This window comes from Sceloporus undulatus, chromosome 2 (assembly GCF_019175285.1).
Source record: "Sceloporus undulatus isolate JIND9_A2432 ecotype Alabama chromosome 2, SceUnd_v1.1, whole genome shotgun sequence".
Lineage (NCBI taxonomy): Eukaryota > Metazoa > Chordata > Lepidosauria > Squamata > Phrynosomatidae > Sceloporus > Sceloporus undulatus.
Window position 1 is genome coordinate 88,689,857 of NC_056523.1, and position 23,957 is coordinate 88,713,813.

Genomic DNA, 23,957 nt, shown 5'->3' on the forward strand with positions numbered 1-23,957 from the left:
AAAGAAAAATCCACACATTCAGAGAATGTGATACACCATGGCTACAGATCACTAAATTCTGCCAGAGAAGGAAACCTTAACTTCTTATTTTGGAAATCTCTGCTCCCTATCTTTTTGAATTTTTATAACTGATAGACCAGGAGCTCATCATCTGGGGAGACACAGAAAGTTATCAGAACATGAAAAACTGTGGCCAGGAAACAGCTGCCCAGAAAAGGCTGTAGGGAAGATTCATTATATCACTGAAGTAGGAATATGATGTTTTGCTCACTTCATACAAGCACACTGGCACTTTCATCCAATCTGTACTATCTGAGTGGAAAGCCTCCTCCCTCCTTTTTTTTTTTTTTTTTTTTTTTTTTGGATATGGAAATGTGTGAATATTTTGGTATACACTCTGCAACATTTCTTCCTAAAGAATGACATTTTTGTACACATTGTTCTGATTTTAATGTACCTTTCACATGTGTCAAAGACACATATTTTTAGTTATACAGGTTCACTATATACAGTACAAGGTTTTGTGTGCATTCATTCCTACAAAAATACATTGAAAGCCTTATAAAAGTATGGATTTCTGAGACATCTCACCCACCTGTCACTCTTGGGAAGTGTGAAACTGATGTTTTTGTAGGGCATTGAATTGTTTGTCAGACCCACATCAAGACAGTGATTTCTATGGAACAGTTCCTACTAGATTGGATTCTTGTTAAGAAGAAGGGTTTGGTAGTACATAACGTCATCAGAGAAGGAAACAAAAGGTTGGATTCCTTATAACCAGTTGACAAGAAAGAGCCGGGGTGGCTGCAAAGATATAGGGCTACCCAACTTACCAGGCTGTCCCAACTGGTGTAGGGAGGAGTGTTGGGCCCACGCTGCTGCCTCCGAGTGGCTCAGTCTTCCTGGCAGGCCTTGGGGCTTCTATGAGAGCCCTGATTGGCTGCTGGGTCCCAGGTTACTGTACATTTCTCTTTATTAGCCTTGGCCCAGCTTTATTAAGGTCATTTTGAATTTTGATGCTATCCTCTGGGGTATTAGCTACTCCTCTTAATTAGGTGTCATCTGCAAATTTGATAAACATGCCTTATATTCCCTCATTCAAGTCACTGATAAAGATGTTGAATAGCACTGGGCCTAGGACACAATCCTGTGGCACTCCACTGGTCACTTCTTTCTCGGATGAAGAGGAGCCATTGCTGAGCACCCTTTGGGTTTGGCTGGTCAAGCAATTACAAATCCATGTAATAGTTGCCTTGTCTAGCCCACATTTTACAAGCTTGTTTTCAAGACTTGGCAAAAGCCTTACTGAAATCAAGATATGCTACTGAAAGCAAGTCCTCCACTCAGGTGTGCAGAAAGTATCAGTACCCTGACTGCCACTGGGCTCAGCTCAGCAACAGCTCCTCAGGGCCCTGCCCTGGTAGGGAATGGCTCAACCCAGGGGATTGACCGGGAGTGACGTCAGGAGAAGAACCGGAGGAGACCTTTTGCAGAGTCTGGGGACAGCAGCACCACCAGCAGCTCGTCCAGCAGTTCATCCCAGTAGCAATGGAAGCAGCAGCAGTTCTTCCAGCAGCAGTTTGGGGAGCAGTTTTATATCTGGGGCCTCCTCACCTAACAATAAGATGAAGAAATGTATGTGCAAGCACGGAGGCAAGAAGAATAAAAAGGCTTGGGCAAAATGGCCAGGGGAGAAGGGACAGGGATGGTGAGTCCTCTACTCAGGCATCAAGTACAGGACCCATGGGCCATCAAGTACAGGACCCAGACTGGGGCATGTGTGGGAGGGCCATGAGTCTTTGGCTTTCTCTACTTTCAAGTATGGCAAGGACAACCCCCCCCCCCAGCATCCACCTTTCTAGAAAGGTCAGAAATTGTATCCTTAGGGGGTATTTTGTAAATGTGTTTTCTTTGCTCAAACGCAACAGGGAAGATGGCTGCTCCCCCAGGTCTAGCAAGAGGCAAAGGTGGACCCTGTGGAATGATCTTTCTCTCACTGGATGGTGGAATACTCTGTTTTCATGGGGGTGGTGTAAGTGGCATACCCTGAATGAGGCTGGCACCTCCCCAGGCACATGGCCAATGTCCTCAAGGTGCAGGCCATAGCGGAGGAGGCAGCAGTCATTGCCTATGACACTGTTTTCTGCAAGCTGACTTCCCAGAGCAGCAATGCCCAGTGGTATCTCATCAATGATAAGGTCTGGTTGGTCAAGGTAGGTCCTCATGTCAAGATGAGAGGGGAATTCATCTCAGCTACCTAAGTGGGCTGGAAAAAAGGACACCCCCCAGCCTTTTGTGTTGGGAACTTAACTTAGGAAACTGTGTCCGCAACCATTGCAAGTTCGAGCACTGCAATGTAAGCTTGTGTGTTCCCACCTACCCGGTGCTCAGCAACCTTTTCAGCCAGGACACCCCAGCCCAGTAGCCTCTGGGAAGAAGGACAGAGCCTCTGGCTCCAGAACCAGAGGGTTGGGGGGGGCACTGCAGTTGCCCAGGCCTGTTTCAGCCTTGATCACACATCTGTGCACCCTTCTGCTTTACTGCTCCTCCTCTGTAATTACCCTGACAAGAAGGTAGCTATCCTCCTGGCAGAAGGCTTCACCCAAGGTTTTTGTATCCCTACTCTGGGATGTAGAGGAGCCTCCGATGCTCGGAACCTGAAGACTGCTCTGGACATACTGCAGGTTCTCAGAGGAAAAAAATCAAGAAGGCGTGCACAGCGTGCCGGATGGTGGGCCCTTTCCTTGTCCTGTCCATGCACAATCTGCAGGTTTACCTGCTCAGTGTGATTCCTAAAAAAGTCCCAGGTGAATTCTGACTCATTGTACCCCTGGATCATCCATCAGTGATGCTATCCCTGCTGATCTCTGTTCAGTACACTACACCTTTTTCAACCATGCTGTTTGGCTCCTTTGGGCATACAGGCCAGGAGCCCTTATGGCCAAGTGTGACATCCAGTCGGCATTCTCACTGCTGCCTGTCCACCCTGGTGATTACTGCCTTCTGGCCTTCAAATTTCATGGGGCAGTGGTATTTTGATAAGACCATGCCCATGAGCTGCTCTGTGAGCAGCACAGCCTTCGAAACATTCAGTTCCTTCCTGTAATGGGAAGTAAAAGGCTGGGCCAATTCCCCCCTGGTCACCCATTACTGGGATGATTTCCTGTTCATTAGGAATGCTGGGAGTGTGAATTGCACCTATTTACTGGCCACTTTCCACCTATGGATTAATTCCAAGCTCTGGCTGCTGAGTTTGGTGTTCCCCTTGCAGCGGACAAGACTGAAGGCCCCACTACTTCACTCACTTATCTAGGAATCCAGCTGGATTCAGTGGCAGGTGTCTCTCACCTGCCGATTGATAAGCTCAACACCCTCCTCTCCCTGATCCAGACCACCCTACTAGCCCATAAGTCCAGACCCTCCTGTGACACTTGAATTTTGCCTGCAGGGTGGTCTCCCCTGGAAGGGCATTTTGTGCATGGTTGGTGAGGGTTACAGTGGGGGTCAGGGCAGCACAACATTGCATCTACCTCACCAAGGGTATCAAACAGGACCACAGGTTATGGGAGAAATTACTCTGGGATTTTAATGGGGTCTCCCTGTGGCAATGCCCATGGGACCTGGGACAGGGCCTTTAGGTGTACATGGATGCAGCTGGTAGCCTGGGCTTTGGGGTCTTTTTTCAAGTCCACTAGTGTACTCAATGCTGGCACGCCTACTGGAAGAAGGGAGGGATCCTTTGGGACTTCACATTTTTGAAGTTCATCCCTATCCTCGTGGCAGTGCACATCTTGGGGGAGGCTTTCACCAACAGGGCTATGTGTTTCAGGTGTGGCAATCAGGCAGTGGTCTGAATCCTCAACTGCCAATCCTCCAAGTCCAAGTTAGTCATGCTCCTGGTGCGAAGCTTTGTTTTACTGTGCCTCCGGAATAACATCACTTTCAAAGCCCATTTTGTTTCTGGCCTGGAGAATAAGATTGCAGACGCTCTTTCTTGTTTCCAGGAGGCCACATTCCATCTTTTCAAAAAAGTAAGTTAAATAAGTAACTATGAAAATACTTTTGAGAAATAGGGAAGAAAGAAATTACTTTTTAAAAATTAACAAATCTCTATATCAGTTGCTAGACTAACTAGAGCAGACCAAGTGAATCAATGGGATTTACATAAATATTGATTTACCATCAGAGCTTGAACTAGTGTGGTGTAGTGGTTTGAGTGCTGGACTAGGATTCAAAGAGACAAGGGGTTGAATCACTGCTTAGCCACAAAAGTGCACTAGATGATCTGGGATGAATCACTCTGAACCTAAATAGGAAAGCAACAGCAAAGCTACTCATATCACTTTTGCAAAGAAAACCCTATGATAAGTCTACGTTGAGTTGAAAGCATATAACAACAATACAGTATGTATACACTAGCTGAGATTTAGGCCAGTGACTTTATACTTCACATTTTACATGAACCTAAGAAACCAACTACTCTGAAGCACTGGAACTATAACTAACTTCTTTTTAAAGGAATGTTCCAAGCACTGCTAATAGCCCAATCTTCTAATCACAGTGAATGGTTTTATGAGGGCTCTTGAATCACAGTGCTTTGGGAAAGTGATGAAGTAATATGTCACAGTGCTGTCTGTATTCCTTGCTAGTAATCTCTCTAGGAACAGAAAAAATTAGAAGAGGTTATTCTGGATTTAGTGGGACCTGGAATGATGTAGCAATGAGTATTTCCTTGAAGAATACTGAACATTCAAATGTTCCATCCTCTGTATGTTCCATATCCATAATTTACCTTGGCCTATTGCATTTTCTGTAACTGGTGGCCTCCAAATAAGTCCAAATCAAAAATAATGAAGCAACTTTCTCCATCAAATTGCATGGTCAGTGTACAGACAAATCCAGAAAGGCTCTTCTTCTTAACAGAGTTTCACAAAATTAAAACAGGAAAGAAGATAAATGTGCCTGGAGCCAACTTAATTAAACCTTGGGTTAAATCTAATGAAATGATAATGGCTGCACAACTTTCCCCCCATTTATTACTAGACTGCCTGAGTCTACATTTGCTATATGTGATCGGGCTTGGACTGCATCCCCACCCCCCATTCCCATCTAATTGCACCCCTCCCATTTCAATTTCAGAAGAAAGGATTAGTTTCCTTTTTGGAAAATTACTACTTGAGCAGGCTAACTGCATGCTTGCTTGCTACAGACCTTCTCTCTTTAGATACCTACAAATGAACTGATATTACAAAAACACTGTAGTACTTTCTCATATAAGAATTTCCACTGTGTGAGGATGCCCCTAAAAGACTGTATCATTCACAGCCATGGGAAGTGTGAAATGGTACTGTCTGTGCAACAAGTCAGAAGAACATCAACCGTACATGAAATGGGCATTCTTTGTAACTGTTCCTGAGTTCCAAAACTCTTCCCAGAATTTAAGGGCCATGGCTGAAAATCAGAAGTATGTAGATTTATATACGTGTCTGAATTTATGTGTGTACTTAAACATGTGTCTGCATAGTTTGAGGGAAACATAGTTCCTCTTTAAGTTGTAACTAACTAATTAATTTTGCCCACACACCACAGAATAAAAACTTAAGACAACAATATGGAATTAAGTTAGAGTGCCCCTTTATTGAGTTAACTAAAACTGCAATAATCATGGAAAATGAATAAACAAACTGCACACTACTAATAGGAGACTATGGATTAATAACACAATGGTTTGCAAAACAAAAGGGGCGACTCCACCTAATTCCAAGCAATAGCTCAGAAACGAAGCCTTCTCTGCCCCCACCACCTAAAGATATTTCAGGGTGCTCACCAGAATGTGCTAGGTCATTCTGTTCAACAAATACTCAAGGGATGCTTTCATGTCACACAAGGATAACAATACCATTCCATTTGAACTGTCACTTTCCATCCCATGGAATCATGGGGGTTGTAGTTTGGTGAAGCATTAGAGATGCTCCCTGGCTGAGGATTGGGAGCATGGCGTTTAGACACACCATGCCCCTGTGCTGGCTGGAAGCCACATAGGCAATTAAATGCTGGCTGGCTTCCAGGCAAATTGAGGGCATGGCATTTAGATGGTATTCACCCCTGAGCCAGTGAAAAGCTGGCTCCAGCAGCAAAGGGGCAGTTTTTTTCTGCCCCACTTAGGAGCAGACTTTTTCCACTCTTATTTGGGGCAAAAGCTGGCCAGATTGGGGCTGTGGGGTGCGGTTGCTGTGGTGCCATGGCGCATGTCTCCGCGGCGGCCCCAATCTGGCATTTTTGGGTGGTCTGTTTCACCCCTCAGTCTTTAGTAATTAAAACTCAACAAACCTTTATTCAGTAACTAAGGTTCACATGAGAGACATTCATTCGCATAACCAAACAGTAAGCGAAAGCAATGCCTAATTAAACTACACATAAATTCAAATCAAAGGCTATTTTCTTCATTCATTACATAAGTAAAATGATCTTTTTTGTCTCATTTCCCATGCCACTTCCTCTTTGTTCCTCCTGCCAGTTCTTTGCCAGACGTAGTCTTGAGCCAAACTGGCTCATCTCCTCTGTTATCATGCCACCTGTGGATGAGATCGACACTTTCTTGCAATAACCACTTCACTGCATATCCCATCTCATCACCTGATCACACTGTCTTTACACTAAGACAATGGAAGATAAGATGCTTGAGACAGCTCCTGACAAGTGTGAAAGAGCCCAAGATGTGACAAGATGCCAATCAAACTAAATTCAAAATCTCTTCACCCTTCAGAGAGTATGATGTAGGTGAGAAAAAGATGATCCAATGGCCAATCTAGGTTCCTACTTAGCCCCAATAGGCAAATGGATGATCATAGAATCATAGTGGTGGAGTCTCCTTCTTTGGAGGTCTTTAAGCAGAGGCTGGATAGCCATCTGTCGGGGATGCTTTGATTGAGATTTCCTGCATGGCAGGGAGGTTGGACAGAGCCCACCAGGGCCATACATGTCCAACCTCCGCCATGCAGGAAATCTCAATAAAAGCATCCCCGACCGATGGCTATCCAGCCTCTGCTTAAAGACCTTCAAAGAAGAGGACTCCACCATACTCCAAGGTGGTCACATACTATTTTAAAGTCATCTAAAAACTTACCTTCAGGTTTTTTTTGGTTTTGTTGTTGTTGTTGTTGTTTTGCTATCCAAATTACACCACCTTGCATATCAAAACCCTAATAGACAAAATAAAATCTTAAATGTCAGAAAAAACAAGGTAAGAATAAACTATTTCAAAATGGATTGTTACAGAAAAGAAAGTGTATTACTTTCAAGACTGGGCAAACCATAGTGGCTGGATGGCTCTCATTTTCTACGAGCAGTGAATGTGTTACATGGGTTATAATCTGAACTTTAAAACAAACATTGAAAGTCATGATCTATGGGATGGGTTCAGAGCCTTTGGTGGATCCTTTAAAGTTTATTCTGAATCTTGAATAAATGTACTGTTGGAGTTGGGGGCAATTAGCATGATTAAAAAATGTCTCACCAATAACAAAGCCGTAAGTTGCATTAAGCTGCCACAATGTTTTCTTTCCACACCACAGCATCTATGTTCAAGGAGTGAATACCGGTTGAAATGTTATTTTAAATTGGAGCAAAATGAATATTTCAAAACCAAGGGCACAATGTACTGTTAATTAAGCATTAGCACACATTTTAAAAAATAATTTAACATTCCAACAGATGCTAAATCATAAAAATCTGATTGTATTAATTTCTGACTTGTTCCACTATCTCTAAACAATCAAAGATACAATAAATAATATATTACGTACAACTAGAGAACTCTTGGGTTATCATATTTGTTGTCACTGTAAAAAATATGCTTCTTACCACTCTGTGGAAGCTGCTGAAGCTGGGGCCAATTAGCATGGTTTAAAAATGCTAATCTAGATTTTGCTTTTCTCCATCTATTGAAATCTGATTAATCCAGATAAGCTTTTTTTAAAAACCAATCCATTCAATAACAGGGGGGAAAACTTCCCCACACATTGTGTGCAATTATATAAGAATACAATCACAAGTGTGTAGCTGATGTAATTTCTGAATCCTTACAAGGTAATGGGCTTCACTTACATGCTAATTAAACCTCAGCTGAATGCTCCATCTACAATCAATTGACATCAATAAATATGTGGTACCCATCTTATTAAGTCTAACTGAATTGGATAAGACAAAGATACACTGTGGGACTGTGAAGGAAAAATGAAGTGGCAGCAGAGAGATGATCTTGAAATAGAGAAAGAAAAAAAGTTATTAGCTTAGAGATACCTGCTCACCTTCCTGATGTACCACAGGACCATAATCAGTTTCCAAATGGGAAAATTCCTAAATCTCAAGTACTACCTTGAATAATTTGGAGAGGTGTTACTTCTGATATATGGACAGACAGTTTAGATACAGAGTAACATGGATTTGAAAAACATCTAAAATACTAAATGAGGCCTGGAGAACCTGTATCCTACAGACTTTTTGGTTTACCTTTCCCATCAACCCTAACCATGGATCATTTTGCCTAGGCCTGATGGGACTTAGGGCCTGTGCAGACCAACCGTTAAGGCTGCATAGAGATGGCGTCGGGGCGTGGTGTTATGATGCATGCCCTGACTCTACTTTCCACATGGCACACAGTGTCACAGTGTTCCTCTGGCATTTACACGATGCAGTGCCAAAGGGCTCTTAAAACTGCAGCACCATGGCTATTGCACCCTTTCGAGGGCGCAAAAGGAGCCAATTTTTGCAGCTTCTTTTGTGCCTGTAAAAGTTCAGATTGGGGCTGTGGCGTGCAGTTGCCGCGCCTTGATCCGCACAGCTGGAGGCAGCTGGAGGCTGCCCCTTAGGGCAGTCTGCATAGCCTCTAGTCCTTTAAAACCTCAGGTGGCACATGTTACTTGAGACTGAAATGATCCCAGAAGGAAGGGGATAATAGCAGCAAAGCCAGCATGGTCTAGTGCTTGAAAGCTGGACTCTGGGTAACCAGGAATTGAATCTCACTTGACCATGGGAAAACACTGGATAATTTGGTCAGGTTACACCTGCAAGCCATAGAGGCAGGCAATGGCAAATCCACTCTGAACAAACCTAAGACATTCTGCAGAGAGTTCACCTTAGGGTCACCATAGCAACAGCAATGACATTGTAGATGCAAAAAAAAAAAAACAAACAAAACAAACAACAACAAAGCAAAACAAAAATCTATATGGCCTGTTGCCATATAGCAAATCCAGTAACATCCAAATAATGATAACTTTATTCATAAACCAAAAATGCACAATTACTGTTGCAAGCTTCGAAGTCACACTGGCTCTTCATCAGACACACAGGAGATAAAAACTGAAGATGTTAGTCATAGGTCTGCATTTTCTGTTTCTAGTTCAGATGGTAGGAAGCTATCTGCAGGGTGACACCCTCCTCCTTTGGTCACTGGAAGATTTTTAAAGTCAAGGAAATTTAATGTCCATTTACGTGTCCATTGTTTCCTCCTGTTTGCCTCATAAGAAGCCAGTGTGACTTTGAAAGCTTTCTCCATGTAATTGTTATTTGGATTGGTCCAATAAAGTATCATTGTTTGATGTAATACTAAAGTATTTTGGAGGTAATTCCCTCATAAGAGTGTACATACTTTGCCAGTGGAAAACTGGGGTGTGAGAATGATTTGTGAGGCTAAAAGACGAAACTAAATTAATCTAAACATCTTTTGCTCAGTCTCAAAGTTGCTACAGGTCCTTTTGCATATAAATATATCATGTTTTTCAACCTTTCCTTAGGCACCACCATATGACACATTGTGTGGTGACATATAGATCATCGAATTGGAAGAGACCCCAAGGGCCATCCTGTCCAACTCCCTGCCATGCAGGACTCTCAATCAAAGCATCCCTGACATGTGGCATCCAGCCTCATTTAAAGACCTCCAAAGAAGAGACTCCACCCTACTCCAAAGGAGTGTGTTCCACTTTCATAGCCCTTCTGTCAGGAAGTTCCTCCTAATGCTGAGGTGGAATCTATTTTCCTGCAGCTTGCATTCATTGTTCTGGGCCATTCTGGGCAGCAGAGAAAACAAGCTTGCTCCATTCAATATGACACTCTTCAAACTATTTAAACAGGCTATTCATATCACTCTTAACTGTCTCTTCTCCAGACTAAACTTCCAGTTCCCCAAGTCTCTCTTCATTGGGCATGGTTTTATTTATTATGATTACTTACTTACTTATTTACTTATTATTTTTATCCCCCCTTCTCCCAAACTGGGACCCAAGGTGGCTAACATACATAAAAACACACAATTAAAATGTGTAATTAAAATCGTAAAAATATAAAATACAAATATAAAATTTAAAACATACCAAGTTAAAAATTAACAATCCAAGACCATCCCTCCCATTCCCCCAATAAACTAAGGCTGCCAATCTCAAAAGGCCTGTTTAAACAAAAAATGTCTTTGCCTGCCTGCGAAAGGCTAGTAGTGAGGGGGCCAGCCTAGTCTCCCATGGAAAGGGGTTCCACAGGGTGGGAGCAGCCACTGAGAAGGCTCTCTCTTGTGTCCTCACCAGTGAACCTGGTGGTGGTGGTGACACTGAGAGAAAGCCTTTTCCTGAGGTCTTAGGACTCTAGCAGGGACGTAGCCAGGTTTTGGAAGGGGGGGTCCAGACTAAGTGCCACCATTTTGGAGGCCTAAGAGCCCCCCAAGACACCAAAAAAGGGGCCGAGCATTTACATAGAATGGCAACCACTTGAACTCCGTTATGGCTCTGTGCTGCTATGGAATCTTGGGATTTGTAGTTTTGGGGAGCTGTTTGGCCATCTCTGTCAGGTGCCCAACAAACTACAAGTGCCAGCATTTCACAATATGGAGCCAAGGGCAGCTAAAGTGACCATCAAACTGGATTTTTTTTTAGTGCAGATGCAAACTGAGTCCTTCCTCTGAAGACGTTTACATCAGATAAATTCAGCTCGATAAAGCAAAGCGCAGCTGTTCAAGCAATGAGCGGCAGCCACTCTGTTCATGCTCGGCAGGACTATGTTTCATGCTTTGAGACACTGCATTCCAAATCTGAGCTGAGCTAAGACCCAGGCTGCAGCCACAGAACATTTTCATCCACTTCCAAGAGGGATTTTAATTCCAAACACACACACACACCACACACACCCACACACAATTTTTAATTCCAGACTCATCTATCTATCTATCTATCCTCTATCTATCTATCTATCTATCTATCTCCCATAATTTTAAATTCCAAGACATTATACCTTCCTTTCTTTTTATGAAAAACAAACCCTTTAAGAGATCCTATTTTGGGAGAAAGGCAGGATATAAAATCAATCAATAAAAAAATGCAATAGTCCATCAGTGCATGGCTTGCATTATAAGACTTTATAACTTAAAAACGTTATACATTTAAAAACAATTAAAATCACGTAGGCTCAGAGTGCTATAGAATCATGGAATCATAGAGTTGGAAGAGCCCCAAGAATGGCCATCCAGTCCAAACCCATTCTGCCATGCAGGAACTCCCAGTCAAAGCATCCCCAACAAATTATGATGGGTGTCCATCTACATTGTAGAAAGATATACTATAGATTAATGCTATGGAAAATCACCCACCTTGAGTCCGTATATTGGGAGAAAGGTGGGATATAAGAAATAACAACAACAACAATATCTGGGTAGTTGTAGTTTGTGAGATATTTAGCCTTCTTTGTCAGAGAGCTCTGGTGCCACAAACATACTACAAATCCCAGGATTTTCCAGCATTAAAGTGTGCTGTGAGCTGGATTATTTCTGTAGTGTGCAGACTTATTAGACTGCAGTTCCCAGTAGTCTGTGGTGCTGCTAGATATGGGGCCTGCAGTCTAGCATTGCCTGGAGCAGAGCCCTAGGACTCCACAGCCCAATTCATCCTCTGGCAGAATTTGGGGGAAACTCCTTTAAAAAGGCAAAAATAAGGAAATAAAAAACTCCTTGCAAAGTAAAACTCAGAGGTCTGCCAATGGGCTTGCTTCCAAGGCAGGGGCAGAGAGGCCCGACCTTTAGATTGATTCCTTAGGTTAATTAATTAATCCTAGAATCCTAGAGTTGGAAGAGACCCCAAGAATGTCCATCCAGTCCAACCCCATTCTGCCATGCAGGACTCTCAATCAAAGCATCCCCACTGATATGCTGAAAAGGGGCCAGCTAAGTGAATTTTTTTATTTTATTTTTAAAACGAGAAAAACAAGGCTGGAAGGAGCCAAAAAGGGCCAAGCCTTGATATCTGGACCCCAGAACATACTCTTAACTCTCAGAATTCCATAGCCATGAGTCAGAATGGAGCCAAGCATCAATATCTGGACCCAGAGCCTACTCTAACTCCAGAATTCCATAGCCAAGGCCACAAAAAAGTTAAATCGCTGCCAACCTGGTTATTTCTTGAGTGTGGATGCAGCCCGATGCAGCCTCCTGTCCTTCCCTCCCTCTCCTCCAGGGCTTTTTGGTCCTTCCCCTCAGGCCCCTCAAATAGTCTGGACCTAGCCGTGTAAGGTTTCAGGACCCTTTACCATTTTTTACACCCCCCTCTGGACACGCTCCAGTTTGTCAAGATCTTTTTAGAATTGTGGTACCCAGAACTTCCAGGTGGGGCCTGGCCAACACAGAATAGCGTGGCACTATTACTTCCCTTGATCTAGACACTGAACTGAGCCACTGAAGTGAGCTGACTATCGCTCAGTCCATCTCTCCAGTTATCCCACACTCTTCCATTGTTGATTTTATGTATTTTTGATTTCAGTGTACCTTTTTTAAAATGGATATGCAATTTAATTTTTTTTTTAAGGGGGGGGGGGTACAATTCGGGGTTACTGTGTTTTGCTATTTTATTATGTACCAGATTGCTTTTACTGTAAGCTGCCTTGATCTTAACCGGAGTAGGCAGGATATAAATTATTATTATTATTATTATTATTATTATTATTATTGACACTATACTTCTATTGGTGCAGCCTAAAATTGCATTGGCCTTTTTAGCTACTGCATCACACTGTTGTAGTTACTCTGTATTCTGAAGAGAAGATCAGAGCCTGAGGGAAAGAGTTGTTAGACCTTTTCTCTAAATCCAATTCTGTGCTGGGTTATGGGAGTGTACAATATCTGGAATGCCATAGGTTCCTCATCCCAGAACCAGGGATCTGTTTACACTACAGGAACAGATCCTATTTTCATGTGTATGTGTGCAAATGAATGGGAAACATGTGGTTCTCCAGCTATTTTTGTACTTGGACCTCCATGAGCCCTAGCTAGAAATGACTTTGGTGACGCATCATTGGAAAACAATCCATCAAACATCTGTAAGGTACAGTTAGAGTACTTTGGTCTATTTAGAGCAAAAAAAAAAAAAATAGGCATGAAGGTAGAGGAAATAGTAACACTGGGAGTGAGGGAGATCAAGATGCTGAAAACATGCTAACACATTTCCATATGTTGGAATTTTCAGCAACCACTTGCAGTACACATTTCTCAAATACTACCCCCAGAGTTTATTACAGAATGTAGCATTGTTAAAACATCCTTAGTAGCAATTACATAATTGCATTTGATTAATATTGAAAGGGCAGGTTATAAATGTAGCCTCTCACTGTTTTAAGATTTACAACAGAAGAAAGTTTCTTTGTGTCCTTGGGCAACTTTTGAAAGCAACTTTTAAATACACTAAATCTTCCTGACCCTATTATGTAAGAAACAGTCAGCACAACTAGTAATTTCATCCATGGAAACTTAATTACAAAGAGAAGGATTATAATAAGATAATGTGAGAGATAGATCCTTTCTTCCCCTTTGTTCTTCCATCAGCAAGCAAGAACAAGATCATTTTGCAAAGCCAAACAGACAATGAGAAGCCCCATCTTCTTCACTTCATTTCTCAGAGATTTTTATCCTTTCAAAGTCTTTTGACTTATTTCTCTCTATTCCTGGAGGTGGGAGGGAGGAATGTAAATCCACCACTCATTAAAAACAATAGGACAAAGGAAATTTATTTTCATGGAGATGAAAAGCACCCAAAGTGCTTAATTCTTTCAAAATATTTTTATTGTCAGCCTCTTCTTCCTCGTGGGTTTTATGGCAGTGTTTTCTTGTTTAGGATCCACTTCTGCATGAATTTATATGGGAATAAATCCCACTGAACACAAGAGGGCCAGCTTCTGAGTAAGCATGCGTAAGAGTGCAAGTTAAATGCTCTGATAAGCTCTTAGTGATCATTATGTTTTTCACTTAGGAGATTATTAAACAATTAAAGTTTGAGAATAGCATCTTTGGATATATTTATTGCATGACGTTTTCTCTGTCTCATGATTGCTTTGCCTTCAAACTGTTGGTACAACATCCCTTTTCATGCACATGTGGAGTAATAAAACCATCAATAAGCTCCCACTGCACTGCTTTTATTACTCCACATGTGCAATATGTTTCTCCCACAGTAATTCTGATATTGGGCTGTCATGTGGCATCAGTGGGCTTGCTTCTCCACCTCTTCGCCTCTCCCTTCTGACCCTTGCTGCTGTCCCTTTAATGATGTGTCGAAGAGGCAATTTCAGCAGCTGTTGATTGTCATGTTTCTCCCTTATTTCACCTGGCAATCCTATTTCTAAACTACAGTCTGCCCTCCTTATCTGCAGACTTGCCATCCAAGGGCATAATGTTCCCATTTTGTTTTATGGCGGCTTGTGCATATAGATGTGCCAGCGGGCGAGTGCATGCTGTGTTGTCATTAATTTTAATAGGACTTAAACATGTACAGATTTTGATATCCATGGGGAGGAGTGTCCAGAATGGATCCCCGTGGATATGGAGGTCTGACTGTACATATTCCTGAATGTCAGTAGAATGAGTTTAAGGCATTGAGCCATGGCAGTTAAAGTGGTGTCAAATTGCATTATTTCTGCAGTATAGATGTGTCCCAAGATGATCAGAGTTCTAGAAACCAAGCCTTATAAGGAATGACTATATGTTTAGCATGGAGAACAGAAGACTAAGAGGTGACATGAGGGCTATCTGAAGGGATGCCATGTAAAAGATAGAGCAAGTAGTATTCTGTTGTTTCAGAAACTGGAACATGAAACAATGGATTCAAATTACAAGAAAAGAAATTCCATCTAAACATTAGGAAGAACTAACTTTTTACAGTAGGAGCTATTAGACAGTGGAATAGATTGCCTCAGTGGGTGGTGAACTCTCCATCTTTGAAGATTTTTAAACAGATGTTCGGTGGGCATCTTTCAAGTGTGCTCTAGTCATCTATTCCTGCCTGGCCCTTGTAGTCTCTCCAGTCTTAAGATTCTATTATTCTATGATTCTCCTTCCCACTGAGTATCAGAGTTTTCCTGTGAGCTTTCCTGTAGGCAGATATGTAGCTGATATTTTTGTTTGTGGCCATGTATATATGGGAACATCTACTTTGACCCAAGTGGAACCACTTTATTCTGCAGAGGGGAATGTGTTGTCATATGAGACTTTATTCATCCCTTTTCTTTTTCTTCTGATATTCAGAGATGATACCAAGGGTTGCCAGGTTTTAAAAAAAACTGGACAGAGCTCCTGTCTCATTGATGATTGGGCAAAGGAGGGAATTTCAGCAAGTTTCTCTTGCAGGATAAACAACACCTACTGCAATTCCCCTTTCTATGCAGCTTTTAAAGGCATTGGATCCCTGCTCTGGTTTTCCTGTGTCTAGAAGGTAAAGAAAGAAATGTTGTATGGATGAGATTAGATTAGGGTTTTTTCTTGTCAGAGCAACTTAAAATGGTATACTGCTGTAGTGGACAACCTGTGGCTCCCCAGATATTGTGGATCTGCAACCTTCGTTAGTCCTAGCCAGCCTAGTCAATAGTGAGGAATGATCCACAATATCTGGAGGATTCCAGGTTGCTAACCTTTGATGTAGCATAAGACTAATGGCAAAATGCACCATGAAATCTGTTGATGTCAGTGCTGTCACCTATTTATATACTAATTTGTAAATAATTTACCAACCAAAATAAAGAAGCATTGGGGGGTGATCTAGAGAGAGTGCCTTCCAAAGGATGAAATGGACAAGAACTGCTGCAACAAATGTGGAATGGATTACATTTTATTTGTGCTTTATTAATGTAAGTTAGGCATTTTTTTGGCATTCCTCATAGTCATAATAAGAAAACTGTTCATTCTCAGCTTTGTACATAGCAATATCAATAACAAGTACATTTCTATATGGCTTATCAGTGCACTTAAGCACTCCCTAAGCGGTTTACAAAGTGTAAGCTATTGCTCCAACAATCTGGGTACTCATTTTAGTGACCTCAGAAGGATTCAAGTCTGAGTCAAGCTTGAGCCCTTTCGCTGGTGTTGAACTCACAACCTTATGATTTGTGAGTTAGTGGCTGCAGTACAGGTATTTAACCACTGCACCACCAGGCACTTACAAGTCAAAGCCAATTATACATGCAAACATTTTGTCACTTTGGGTACACAGTTTGGCCTAATTACGTTCCGGATCCCTCCACTTAAGGGGAAATCAGCATATGCTGAAGCCCCATAGGAACTAATTGGGCTCATGCCCGTGGCATGCGGCGGCACGGCGGCACCCCATTAGTTCTTCTTGAGCATGTGACAGGCTCTTCCAGTGTGGCTTTAAGCGTATGCTGAAAGCCGCATATGTTGTGCCTGCTTAAAATGCGGGCACGCTGTAATACACTTCTCTTCTTTCACGTTGATTTACACTTTGCAAACAGTGTATGCACTAGGGCTGCATTGAAATTGAAGAAATATTGCAGTTTGACAGTGCCTTAACTGTCATGGCTCAATACCATGGAATTCTGGGATTTGCAGATTATGAGATATTTACCCTTCTTAGAAAGCTTGGATTCCATTACAAACTGCAGATCCCTGGATTCCATAACACTGAGCCATGACCTTTAACGTCATGTCAAACTACATTAATTCTGCATTGTGATGCAGCCTGGAATTTACTGAGTGGTCATGCTGGCTGTGGGATTGTGAGAGGTGTCACCCAAATGTAATTTTTCCAAGCTTTCCTGAAACTCCTGTATCCATGACCTTTATGCTGATATGTATTCATCTTATCTCAGCACCTGAGCATGTGCAGCACTCACCAGATCTGAATCATGCTCAAAAAATACCCCTCAAGCAATTTCAAAAGCATTTGCTTTGAATGGTGAATACATTATAATGGGATGATTTGCTCTTCTGCTTTCATTCACTTTTTGAGTCACTTAATTCTATGGACCTATTAGTAGCACAGTACTGATTTTATTTGTGTCTTGAATTAGTTTTAATTGTCTCTCCATTTTTAATCTTGCAAGATTAAATTGGTATTTTAATGTGCTTAGTCTTCTACTCATGAAGCTCTTAGAATGCCAGTGGCATATGAGTAGTGTATGAAAAGGCATTACTGTTCTTCTTGTTGTTGTTATTAAGGATATATATTATGGCATAATTGTAGAACATAAAAACAATCATGAAAAGGGGAAACAAAGTGAAGCAGACTCCATTTCTCTCTTTAATTTCATTTGGAATTTGTTTCCATTAATATTGCATTTCCTTTATTTGTGGAAGACACCCTCATAGGGCTATCAGATCCAGGACATAAATAGAGTGTTGCACTAAAGGGAGATGATTTTTATGGAATCATAGAATCTTAGAATTGGAAAGGGCTGTAAGGACCAGCTTATCCAGATTCATCCCATGCCAAGATACTCAACTATAGCACTTCAAAAAGATGTCCATCCAACCTCGCTTTAAAGAACTCTAAAGATGGAGAGTCCACTTTCATCTTGATGCATTGTATTCCATTTAGAACCTGTATCTACACTGTAGAATTAATGCAGTTTGACACCCCTTAACTACCAAGGAGTCAGTGTTATGGAATTCTTGGATTTGTAGTTTTGAGAGATACTTAGCCTTCTCTGTGAGAGAGTTCTGGTGCCACAACAAACTACAAATTCCAGGATCTCTTAAGATGGAGCTATAACAGTTAAAGTCATGAAAAATTGTATTAGTTCTGCAGTGTGGCAGAAGCCAGAGAGTCTTACTGTAAACAAATTTTGCCTAATATTTAGATGGATTTTCTTGTCTTGTAATTTTAATCAATTAACTCATGTACTAGTCTCTATATAGCCAGAAATGAGCTCACACTACCCTTTACATGACAGTCCCTCAGATATTTAAAGAAGGCTATCATGTCACTTTTCAGGTTTCTGTTCTCCAAGTTAAACATATTCAGCTCCCTACATCTACATCACTCCCCTTATCTACCAGGATAGTAACTGTACCATAAAAGGAGATAAAATTCATTTAGCAGAACTTTTTCTGAGATTAGTAACTTCAACATTGTTTTATAAATGCACACAGATTAATTGTTTAATTATCTGTTCTGGAGCCTTTCCTGGTACTGACATCAAGTTGACTGGTTGTAATTGCTTGGTTCCTCTTGGTTCCTGGTCTTTTTGAAGATAGTCTAATCTGCTGACTAAATAGCAAGTTGAGAGGAAACAACAGCAACACATAGGTCTGAAAGAAGTATCTTCCCCAGATCAGACGGGAGCTTAAGCCCTTCAAAGTCTAAGAAGGTTGGCTTATCCCCCTTCCCAATAAAAATGATGTTATAATATTGGAGTGATGGACGTCTTCAGGAATCAGTCAGAAGTGTACTAAATGAGTAAGCACTAAGATATTTTTAATAGCCAGAACCCAGTCTTAGTAAGTTGATTTACTTCTGCAGAAATTCAAATTGTTTGTATCCAATAAAGGGCTGCTGTTAAAGGGGAAGGTTGCCAGCAAAGTGACCAATACCCAATGGCTGATGCACTGATGCACATTGGGACCAATGCACAATGGGACTAATGTGTATCGTTCCCCTTGTGCTTTAGTCCGATTGTGCATAAGGACACTGGCTAGGGAGTGCCAGTGCACATCAGGACACTCTTATCAATATCCCGTCATGCACATTCACAATTCACTAACAGGGTCTTTCAGGGTGCATCTACATGGTAAAAATAATGCAGCTTGACACCACTTTAAGTGCTACAGCACCATCTATGGAATTCTGGGATTTGTAGTTTTACAAGGGCTTCAGCCATCTCTGCTAAAGAGTGCTGGTGCATCACAAAACAATCCTAGAATTATATAGGATGGAGCCATGGCACTTAAAGTAGTGTCAAACTGCATTGTTTCTACAGTGTAGAACAACAACAACAACACCTTATTATTAATAATAATAATGTTTATTTCTTACTTCACTTAATGTGTTTTTTTAAAAAAGATATTAATGTTTTTGGCATTTTGTTAGTTTTGTCCTCCGTTTTGTTAATGTCCTACATTTTGGGCTAAATTTTGCCCTACAATTTGTCCTAAATTTGGTTCTACTTTTTCTACATTTTGTCCCGGTTTGGTGGTAGTGAATTATGGCAACCTTACCAAGATAGCAAAACTGAGCTTTGCACCTCTCATTGACCTTCATTACAAGTCCAAAACAACACCCCTTTTTGGGATTGTTGTTTGCTTGTTTTACACACAGGTGCATGGCATTTTGGGGCATGGTCGCTCCATTTCAGAGCAGATAATGCCTCCCAATTTGCAGGCAGGTAGCTGCAGGAGGTTTTGTGATACTTCCTTTTACTCTAAGATTTGCCTTTTCAGAAAACAAATATATTTTAAAGCTTACGCAGTCTGCTGAGTGCTCAGTCCTGCCAGTCCATGCTGATTTGTGCACTATACTGTCTGTGATGTAGTACATCTGTTGCTTGCACAGTAAGAGACTAACTCTGCATGTGCAGCTGACACACAGCAAGACAGACACAAGGATATAAAAGTAAAGACAAAGACAAAAATTGCAAGGCACCTTTTCCATAAGAGCATAGGAGTCATGTACCCTGCATTCATAACTGTCAGCTATTATGTGTAAACATAGGACCTGTTACTTATGCAATATAACATAAATGGTAATTCATTCCTAATTTCTGTTTCGTTGACAGTAATTCATAGGCAATAAGAACACCCTTCCTGTTGTTTCTTTTGTTTTTGTTGTTTACTGCCCTTGAGTTGGCCCCAGCTCATGATGACCCTGTGGATGAGACATCTCTAAGCCCCACCATACTCCACTGCTATGCTTAGTAAATCCAGGTCCATGACTTCCCTAACTGAGTCTATTCATCTGGGACATGAGAGTCTTCATTTCTTTCTACTATCTTCTACCTTTCCTGGCATTACAGAGAGTCCTTGTTATCTGCTGGAGTTTGGTTCCAGGACCCTTTGTGGATAAGAAAATCTGTGGATGCTCAAGTCCTATTAAAGAAAATCGCATAGCAAAATGTTGTCCCTTATATAAAATGGAAAATCAAGGTCTGCTATTTGGAATTTACACTTTTTTGGAATATGTTCAAGCCGTGGATGCTTGAATCCATGGATTAAAAAATCAGTGGATAAGGACGGCTAACTGTATTGTCTTTTCTAGTGATCCACACTTTCTTATGAAGTGGTCAAAGTATGAGAGCCTCAGTTTGATCACCTTGGCTTCCAAGGAGATTTCTGGCTTGATCTGCTTTAGGACCCATTTGTTTATCTTTTTGGCTGTCTATGATATCTTTAGCATTCTTCTCCAGCACCATATCTCAAATGAGTGGCTATCCCCCCCCCCCACTCCACGATGAAGGAGTTAGAGTGGGGATAGGCTGTTTACTGCCTCCTCCTGAGAGGAGACAGGCTGATTTAAATAGCCACAGCAGTTATGCCATGGCACGAAGCTTAGAGGGAGGAGCCTGGGCTGAGGTGATGCCAGCCACCCTCGAGGCTTCATTACAGTTAATTTATTGAGGAGAAAGGATGTCTCCTCGATTGATCTGAGTGTCTTTCCTGGTTTGGGTAGGCAGTGTGTGTGTGTGTGTGTTTCCCTCCTGTTTCTTCTCTCCTCCCCAGCTCAGCAGTGCCTGTTTGCATCAGCTTGGCTGGTGCCTTTCCCTGTAGCATGGGGTGTGCCATAGGCTTTGGCCTGGTGGAGAGGGCCTTGTCCGGCTTTCTTTCATGGGCTGCAGGGCTCCTCCTTGGGCTTCAGCCCAATTCCAAAGCCTCGAACCAGCTCCAGGGTCCTTCCAGCCTTGGCCTTGCTCCTGGGCCTTGGCCCCGATCTTTCTTGTGTTCTTGGGCTACAGTTCCACTCCAGGTCCTTGTGGATCTCAGGCCTAGGCTCTTTAGGCCTCTGCTTGTCTCCCAGCTGTTGGTGCAACTCCTGGGTCCTTTTGACCTTGGCCTTGCTCCTGGGCCTTGGCCCTGATCCTTCTGGTTTCAGTCCTGCTGGACCTCGAGCCTCAGCTCCTTTGGCCTCAGCCCATCTCCCAGACCTTGGCCCATTGCCTTGGGCCTTGCCCTGCCTCACACCACCAGCCAAGGCTCAAGAGTTGCCTTGCCTTCCTCTGCCTGTTCGAGGGCCTTCTGGGCAGTTGCAGGCTGATCGGGTCTCCAGTGGCATTGGGTGGGGAGGTGAGCATCCTTCTGCACCATGGGAGCCAGTTTCAGCCCACCATGGCTACTCTGGGCTCTAGAGTGCCCTAGATTATGTTCTGGGGCTGAGATAGTGTGACTGGCCAAGGGTCTTACAGTGGGTGGCAAGGCTGAGTGGGAATTCAGGCTTGGGTCTATGGTGGATTGCTCTGCTGTTTTAGTCTTCATACCCAGCTGTTTCTTTCTGTATTATATTCATTGGCAGACAAGCAACAGAGCTTGTTGGTATTTGGAAGCTAAGCAGGGTCAGCCCTTGGAGTCTTTTGGGTGGGAGACCACCAGTGGAAATCAAGTGATTCTGTTAAAAATTAAAATAGTGAACATTTGAATTGTATAAACTCTTTATGTTGTAGGGTATGTAGGGCCTCCCCCCCATTTTTATTTTATTTGGGGGGTTTTGGGGTTTTTTTTAAAGGGTTTTTTGGCTATCTGGTTGTTGTTAACATTCTGATTGGCAACTCTTACACTATGATTTGATCTGTTATATACCCCCTTTTTGCTTCCGGATGGCTCCAAAAAAAGGGAAAGGGATGTCCAAAAGGGAAGGGACTGGCAGGATCTTCCCAAGTCCTCTGGTTGAACTTTCTTCTTCAAGTGATGAGGACGATGACGGCCAGATGGCATAAATGTTGTTGAGAATTAGAGCACTAGAGGAGGCTCATGGTGTGTCTTCCCAGCCTCTTCCCTTGCCAGCTTGCTCCTCTGAGCACCTCAAGAAGTCTTCCAAGCATTCTATGCATACTTGGCTATATGAGGACTCTACAGCTCATATTTTTGCTTTGGAACAGGAGCAGTCTGATCAAGGGACTTCATTGACGCTGGTAACTCAATCACCTACAAGTCAAGAAGTCATTTCACAGGCAGATCCAGAGGATGCTGTCCAACCCGTTTTGGTGTCTTCACCTTCAGGTGAGTCATTGCCTAAATATAGTGACCCTCCCCTGGCTTATTCTTGTCCTTAGGGTTTCCTGGGCTATCTTTAGACATATGGGGCTTTAGCAGGGGGGTCATAAGGCCAATGATAAGGGAAGAGCTGGTTCTCCGGGTTCCATGATGCAGTTTGCTTGGTCTGTTGTCCAATCTGCTTTGGGTCAATGGTTGGGACTCCCATTTCTGTCTTCCCCACCTTGGTGGCCACTTTTTGATCCATGTGGATATATCCCATAATTTGAAACCAGTTATTTGGGCGTGTCTTCTTCAGTCAGTTGTGGATGCAGATCATGACACCAGCTCACCCAATCCAGGAAGACTGCACCCATAGTGGTCATCTGGTACAGAAATAGGGTGGCCCATCAGCTTCTTGGTCTCAGAATTCTTCAGGTCAATAGCAAAAGCTCTTTTGTTGGGACTTTAGTTTTCAGGGTGTTTGCAACCATAAGGCTTGCAAATGCAATCATGAATGCTCAGTATGTAAAGGCCCTCATTCCTTTCATAATTGCACCAAGAGTAGGCCTCAGTCGGGGTCCAATAAAGGGTCCAAATAATAGGAAATCAAGTGGATCTCTACCATCTACAAAAGGGCCCAAGCCCAATGAGGTTTGAGATTCTTCAGCAGCTTCTGGCATCTTATCCAGATTCAGGGGTGGCTCAGTAATGACATGACAGTTTCCATGAGGGTTTTCGGATTCCTTTTCAGGATGCCTAACACCAATTTTTATCTAACAAAGTCCATTAAGAGGATGGAACACATTGTTAGGCAAAAGATTGATAAGGAGGTGGTTGAGGGTTGTGGTCTGGGTCCCTTTTCTTCTCCCCCTACTCCTGATTTGAGGGTTTCCCATTGGGTATGGTTCCCAAAAAAGCTGCAGGGTAGTTCCATATTATCCACCATTTGTCTTATCCTAACAGTTGACAGTTAATTATGCCATCCCTCATTATCTGTGAACAGTTCATTATGCTTGGTTTGACTCTGCTGTTCATTCAATTAGGAGCTTTGGTACAGTGGCTGAGTTGAATAAGTATGGCATTAAGTATACATTTTGTTTGCTGCCAGTTCATCCCTTGGATTTCAAACTGTTAGCTTTTAGGTTTGATGTTTAGTACTATATGGACTGGGCTTTCTTGATGGACTACTCAGTTTCCTGTGCAGCCTTCAAGACATTCAGCACTTTTTCTTGAATGGACCCTAAGGACAAGGACTGGTCTTAAAGGGGTTGTCCACTATTTAGACAATGTCTTGTTTATTGGGATGTCTGGTTCCAGAGTTTGTTCATTTTTGCTCAAGGAATTTCAAGCCTTAGCAGATTATTTGGGTGTTCCATTCATGCCTGAAAAGAATGAAGATCCAATTACAAGACTGGAATTCTTAGGAATATCTATTGACACTGTTGAATCAGTTATCTAGACTCCCTGATGACAAGGTAGTTAACCTATGGGTCAGTGTTCAGCAATTCCTTTCATG